This window comes from Anser anser (assembly GCF_964211835.1).
Source record: "Anser anser genome assembly, chromosome: 1".
NCBI lineage: Eukaryota > Metazoa > Chordata > Aves > Anseriformes > Anatidae > Anser > Anser anser.
The window spans coordinates 19,010,438-19,018,368 of NC_139720.1; the positions used below are offsets into that span (position 1 = coordinate 19,010,438).

General features: G+C 31.3%; 1 long non-coding RNA gene across 1 annotated transcript in view; it reads left to right on the plus strand.

The window, feature by feature from the left end:
- LOC310896144 overlaps window positions 1-7,548 on the plus strand; it is a 47,964-nt gene extending 40,416 nt beyond the window's left edge. The window contains exons 6-7 of the long non-coding RNA XR_014581226.1: window positions 2,839-2,984; window positions 4,202-7,548. This is a non-coding gene — a long non-coding RNA (uncharacterized lncRNA). The remainder of the gene's footprint in view (window positions 1-2,838; window positions 2,985-4,201) is intronic.
- The last annotated feature ends 383 nt before the right edge of the window (window positions 7,549-7,931 follow it).

Consider the following 7,931-nt stretch of genomic DNA (forward strand, 5'->3'; position numbering starts at 1 on the left):
TAGAGAGCTCTTAACATCTAAGTCGTACAAAATATAGAGGACTTCTGGACATGCATTATTATGCTTTTATGAGTACCAGAAGGGGGAATTACTATTTCTGTATTTCAAAAAGACAAACCAAGTATTTACTTTCCTTCCAGATGCAAGTTTTCAATTACAATATTACTGAGTATCACTCTCAGTGAGTGGACATCACTGAGAGCTTAAATTTTGCAATTTTGATTTACTTTGTCAATACAACTTTTCATGAAATCCTAGCCATCGAAAATTTTAAGCTAATTTTAATTTAATTGTTTTTGTTGTATTTTTACAAGTTGATTAAATAGGAATTGTTTATTTCCTATCCAAATAATTCTAAAAACTATAACAACAACAACAATAATATTCACTTTCATTTTTACAGATTCAAGTAATTCCCACTGTAAGTTTTTTATAAATGTCAAATTTTAGTCAGAATTGACAGCTGGTGATTGCTTTTATGTGAACAAATTGCTCTGAATGCATATATGTCTGTCATTACACAGAACTGGACCCTATGGGGGCTTGGCTCTTTTTTTTTTTTTTCTTTGTCTGTTTTTCATCGAGTAATTGCACTGGATATTATCTGCTTTAATTTGTCTTATGTCTGGACATAATCACCCCAAAATTTCTTTTAATCTTATGGAAAGGAATATGGCAATCCTGATATTAAATTAAAACCAAATCTCTGAATATTTATGTTTTTCTACATGAAAAAGAATGAATTTTAAAGGTATTTGCTGTGTATTTACACATCAAACTATACCTATGATAGGGAAAATCCTTAGATCCTACCTTAGTTCACAAAAGGAAAAGGACTATGGTACTCATCTCTAAAAATATATAAGAACCGTTCCACTCTGCATCTACTGTCTGTCTCTTAATGAAGTCATAACTATAAAATTACATGGAACTAGATATTAAATATTCAGTGATGTATATATAAATCATTTGGTTTAATCCTTAGTAAATTTACTTAAGAGTTATGAATTGTGACTAAATTAATTCATTGAATTCTAATAAATAAACTGAAACTGTATTAAAGTAGCTTTCTGGTTAATATTTCACTCTATTGACCCATAATAGACAAGATGATCAATACTTTTATTGCATAACTTCACCTCGATAGAAATAATAATAATAATAATATTTTTGTGATATGGAACCTGCTTTCTGGTCTAGAAGCAGCTATGGTGAAAGGAACTATTTTTTCCTAAATAGTGCTAATGTTAAAGTATTTTTGATCATGGTGTATCCTAAAAGAGATTTTCATATGGTATTTCATCAGGTATTGAGAATGCATTATTTCATGAAGACATTGCATGAAAACCTGATGAAAGCATTCTTTGTCTAAAAAGGATAAAAATCATCTTTTTTTTCTACATAAATTACTTGTGATTAGTGGAAGTGGATTCTCCAAAATAATGCTAAATAAAAGGTGAAAAACTGTTTTAAATCTGATATGTTTAATTTTCCCTTTTTTAATGAGAAACTGACCCCTTGCACTCTCCTTCACTGTGGAATAATTACTATCGGCTATTACTAAAACTTCCAGAAATAAATGATCTAGTCAGGATTAGAATTAACAAGCACGGCTGATCAAGCCACTATGAACATGCTTTTCTTAGATTCAGTTTCAGCTGACTTTGTTCACTCATTCCCAATTAGGCACTATCTTAGAGCATTTATTTAATATTTGCTTGCTAATCAGCAAATGCTATAGCTGTTTCATGGGCTGTGGAAAAAACAGTCAACTAGAAAAGCGAAATGTAACTGTCACATTCGGTAGAGGCCCTAGTGACATATGCAATGGTAACTTAATAAATTGATGACACTGTACTTAACTGGAATAATATGATTTAGCAATTTATTTATTTTTTCCAGAGAAAAGGAACACAATTTGTTAACTTCATGTTTTGATTTGGAAATGCGATAAATTGAAAATTAATGCAAAGAATTGTTTCTATTGCATTCAGTGACAACAATACATATCTTAAGTGTAACCTGGCAACTTTATATCTCAGTTTCCTAAATACTGGCTTAAAAATGATACATTATTTTCAGATTGGTCAACTAATGAAAAACAATGTTTTTGTGAAAATAACAGCACAGTGTAGTATTAAAATTTTTACTGGGAAGAAGAATATTGAGGACACCTGTGTTTATGACTTCATGTCATTTATATCTTTATACTATTATATTCATTTATGTACCATAGTACTAAAACACAAGCAGAGCATAAGACCAGAGCAGTAGAGTCACAAAACCATGCCATACAAACTAACAAAACAGCCACAATGATTTCTAAATCACTCCTAACACTGCTCACATACTGTCTAGTGATGAAAATAGTATAAAACACCTTTGAAGGAGTACATGGGAAAGTAAATCTGAAATGAAAACTGCATTCACAACCACATTGTTATTTCACGTTATCTTATTTGTAACTATTATTACATCAACAAGTTTTATTAAAGATAATACATTTGCAAGAATGTCTAGATGTTGATCATCTACTCTTTACAACTCTCATTTCTCGACAGCATCATCCTTTATTTTTCCTTCTTCCTTCTAATTCTTTTTTTTTTTCTTTGCCATTACTTTAATAGAAATATTTGAGGCCATAAAAACACCTGAAAATCTCACAGTCATTCTCCATGTAAAATATTGTTCGTTAACTCTTATGTAATTTCTCCTTTTTGACCTTTGAGAATATCCACCATGTTTGTAGCTATGAAGTAACTATGTGCTGAGTAAAACAATTTTGTTTTAATAAACTGAGAATTCACTGTAAATGATTTTTTGTTTCTTTGTTTTTAGTTTAATAAGATTTATTCCAAGTGAGGTGTATAAATCACAGAATCACAGAATCGTAGAATCACAGAATGGTTGATATTGGAAAGGACCTCTTCAGATCATCTAGTCCAACCCCCCTGCCTAACTACATTATGTTAAAAATCATGTAGGTATGCATAAGGCTTTATATTTGTTATGTGTAGAAACTCTGATAATGCGATAGAAAATGATTTGAAACTGACATATAACAAAGTCAAATCTTGAATACATCTTTACTAGTGTATCTTATCAACAAGGTGGTAGTATAGCAATGGAGTACTACTGACTGTTACATATTATGATTGGGCTTAAAATACTTATCATATTATAGGAACTACTTCTGTTCCCACTGATGATTATGACAAAACTTACCAAACTTGCCAAAACCACAAAAGTGTCCAAGAAACAGTAAAAGTAGGTATAGTATTGAAGAATATTTTTAAAATTATGACATACTTTGTAATGGAAATTAATATTAATTTGGGGAAAAAGTACAGAATTATTAAATTCCTGCATAGTTAAGAGTGTTTCATTTCAAGAGAAAATGAGGACTAAGGTGATGATTGTAAACCTTTCACATCTGCTTTATTAATTGGAACGTGACAAGCAGCCAGACTCCTCACTGAATACAACAAATGGCATGTTTGCCTCAAGAAGAAATTGAAAGGCATCTGAAACCTCTTTTTTGCTGTGGTCTACCATGGCTATCTTAAAAATAAATAAATAAATAAAATAAAAATGGCCAGGCTAGCACTGATAAAACGTATATATCAGGCAATCAGCTTAACTGAATCATCTAAGTTCCTTCTCTTGGCAGATTAGTCAGATGGAACAGTGATATTCTGCTTGTGTGACACTTGGAAGGGGAAGGGGAATGTGTATCATTTGGAATACTGATGTTTGGACTTTGGAGTATGTGCAGTGTATTTCTAGGTAGTAGTTATCCAGTGATTCCAGTGATGTCAGATTAATGTTTTTTGTTGTTGTCATTGTTCATTTTTTTGTTTGTTTTTTTATTTTTTTTGTTTGTTTGGTTTTTTTTTTGTTTTTTGTTTTTTTTTTTTAAATGCTAGTTGAGGGCTAGGTCTCAGTTAAAATTCTAAGTCAAGACTTGAATTTCCTTCATTCCTGCACATTCTTTGGTGATTTTCTAGATTTATTTTCACATCTACTTATTAATATTGGGGTGTTTAAGGAAGGGTTGGACATGGTGTTTAGGGACATAGTTTAGTGGCTGATATTGGTGATAGGGGGATGGTTGGACCAGATGATCTTGGAGGTCTTTTCCAACCTTAATGATTCTATGATTCTATGATATAGTATTCTAGGTTATTCTATTTTATTCTAGGTATTCTAATGGACTATAATGTGCATATGCTGCTTGAAATTACCAATGCTGGGCAGCCTTATTCTTCATCAGAAGGAACTTCATCAGTTCAACAAAATTACTGTAAGTATCCACTGTTTGTGATCTCACAGCATTCTTCTGAGAGAGAACAATGGAAATTCCCTCCTTATTAAGGTCTCTCTAAAGTTTAAGGAACTTGCTTTTGATCAATCAATATATGATTATGTGAATTTAGCTATGCTACTTCAAACCTCTAACATATTTAAAGAAGCTCATAGCTGCTGAATGAATTTCATTGTCATTAAAGGACAAAGAGATGCTTTGTGCATTGTTAACATTAGACGCATGATTATTTCTCATAAAGATATTAAAATGTGACGAACCATGTACAGCATTTCATTGACTTTATTGACAATGACAAAGCATTGTATATGCCTTTTTTTTTTCGTTAGCATCAAAGAATAAAAATTATTAAATAATAGTGGTTTTGTCCTAATGCTATCTTCTTATTAATTATGTTTTTCTGTGAGTACTTTTCTTGTCCTCAACAGCAACACATGTGAGTTTTCTATATATTTTTATTTTCACAATATGTCTGTGAGAGATAAAAGTGCTATGATCTTCCTTTCAAAGAGAAAAGACAGAGGCTTGTTAACTTGAACAGTTACAGTGAACAGTACAAGATCTGTAACTGGCTGTGAATGACTTGTACTCACTAGATTCCAGACAAATATTTGGAGGAGAATGAATTTATGAGAATTCATCAGGATAAGTTAAATTATTTTGCTTAAAAGGAGCCATAGCATGTTAGCAGTTCTCATCTGTATTTGGGGGTGTCTTGAAACCTCATTATGAGTAGCAATGACTTATGTGTTAACTTTAGAAATAAACATGAAAAGAAAAAAAATATATATTTCATTAAGTTAAATTCTTTACTGAATTTATTCCACTAAGTTATTAAGAACATGTGAAATCAAGATGTCAGTAAACTGGTAATATTTATGAAGGAATAAACACAGGGCTATTGAATTTTGAATCTCTTAAAAAAGGTGGATGCTTTATTTGTAATATTTTCAATGTAATCAATAAATATTCCTACACAGTGAAATAGAGTAGATTTACACACATTGGTTCAAATAAACCCCTTTACTATAATATCTGGTTTGTTTGTTTCTTTGTTTGTTTGTTTTCTAGAACAAACTATTTAAATTTTCATTGATACAGAATTCTACTCACATTTAAAATTGATCATATATTTACTACTTTGTCTCTTTGTTTATATTATACTGACATTTAGATGATTATAAATTTATATATTAAGGTGCAAATGTTTAAAATTTATGGTTTCATTTAAATGGATTTAAAGTCCTATCTAGACATTTATCACCCTACTTTCATTGTTCTCTTAACTAGTGTTTAAAAGCTATTACCATTGTTGTGTGTTTGGTGACTGCTGCAAAACAGGTTTTCAAGATGTTAAATACCAACTGCATTTGACATTAGTTAGCACTTTTGTTGCTGGTCTCTGCATGAAAGTCATGAACAGGATGTATATGAAGAATGAGCCATGTGTTGTTCCATTAAAATTATTCACTTTGAAGACCTAAGCTTGGTATGGTACAGTGAGTAAACCTTCCGTTCTGTCAAGTGTCCTTCTGTAACAGACAGCAGTAACTTTATTTTTCAGTGATAGTTATTCTAAGTTTTGTAAAATTCTGCAAAAGTCTTGAAGACTAAAATTCTGTAATTGCTTCAGCTTCTTTGGGGCAGACTTACAGAAGTATGGCTGTAGCTTTTTAACAACACTAGGAAACATGCTTTTGAGACTGACGCAGGGGTGTTTTTAAAGAATCAGCCACTAATTTGTAGCTAAACTGAATGTCACAATGAGAGAACTATAATTGTACATAATATTATTAACAAAATTGAAACATTTATAACTGAGCGGTAGAAGGGGATCAAAATAGATGAGCCTGAAGCTAATAGTACAGTAATTATTAATCTCTCTAAATGTTCAAATAAATAGAAGAATCACTCTATATTTTAGGTTGGTTACACAGATTAAGAAAATAACCCAGCTGTAAATATTCATGGTTATGCTCATGCAGAGTTCTTGTTTGTTAGGATGGCTAACATGATACATGTATCATGTTGTGATGGCAGAGGTGATTATCTGGTTTGAATTGTGTAGGACATGCTTTGTTTGTTGGTGAACGTTGGGTAACACCTTTCTCACATCTGACTAAATTAGATCCATACTTAGTTCTATTAGCAGAGCAACACTGAAGTCCCTCATACAGATTAATTTATTTACACCTCTTCAGAGACTGACCTCTTATTTCCAACCAAGTAAAGAACCATATAAAAGAACCATATTTTGTTATGTTGATGTATGACTTCCGCTAAAACAATTGTTTAAATTTTGTTTCATGGGTAACCTCTTCCAGTTACTGTTTAAATTTTGAAAATGTAAATGGTAATGCTAGCAGAAGCATTGGACAGAACTGATTCTCTCAGTGGCTTAGTTTGCATTCAATGATTCTAAAGGAACCAAATTAAATTTGCAGAAGCAGCAGCAGTCCTGGATTCCACTTCATCATCCTTTATTTATTAGCATTGCGAATATGGCAACAGGCATGCATTACTGAACAAAGATAGTTTAACTACAAACAATTATGCATGTCTCAGCAAAGCTGTAATGTAATAGATGTATGTGACACATATCAACTGAGCTTTGCATGTGCTTTGCAGACCACGGGGATGTTCCCTGCTGATGCAGTGAGTTGCATCATGTTGCAGCAAATTACTGTCTTGTCTTCTTGCTGCATCACAGAAAGTGCTAAAATAACAGGAATCTTGCTGTCACTCTCCGATACATGCTTGCTCAGAAAAAGCAGTAGGCTACAAGCTGGGAGCATTCTTAGAAATGTTCCTGCACAAAACAGAGAAAATATATAGTCATATCAGTGAAAATGAGTATGAGATTTGATGCTTTTTTTCCCTCAATCACCGTGGCTTTGATTTTAGTCCTTTCTCAAAATGTCTCTTGGTATTAAAAATGTTAGGTAGGGAAAAGTGGAACAGTATTAGTTAAAAGAGTGTCACAAGTTTCGTGGTATGAAATTCCACATCTACCCAAGAACTAAACACTCTCAAAAAGATTTTATTTTCTTTTCTTCAAAGTCACTTCCAAGTAATTAATTATTTTATCAATTATGATAATTGAGAAAAAAAATATTTTGAGAACACTTTATTTTTGAGACAACACTTGTATTAGTACATTATTATTACAAACCTCATTTGTAAGCAGAAATACAATGCAAATAGCACAGTCTAAGAATAATATGTTTTAGGTGTTAATTTATTTGTGGATTTCATTGTGTGTTCTGTTAAATACTTCTTTTATCTTTTGCATGATAATATTGATTTAAAACAATAGATTACTCATGATTCAACAGATTTTATGTTCTCAAATCAAAATTTGATTTTATTTAATGCATTTTTGCTTAAATACGTAACCATAATATTTGTATGCAATCTTCCATTTAAAAACACACAAAAGGTGGAGGATTTGATTTTTTTGACCCATTTCTACAACCTTCATTATTATTATTATTATTATTGTTGTTGTTGATGATGATTTTCACTTCCACATATTACATTTTTGTTCTGTTGCAGTTAATTCATTTTAAATTATGTTTAATTCTGTTAATTGTTTCTACTACTAATA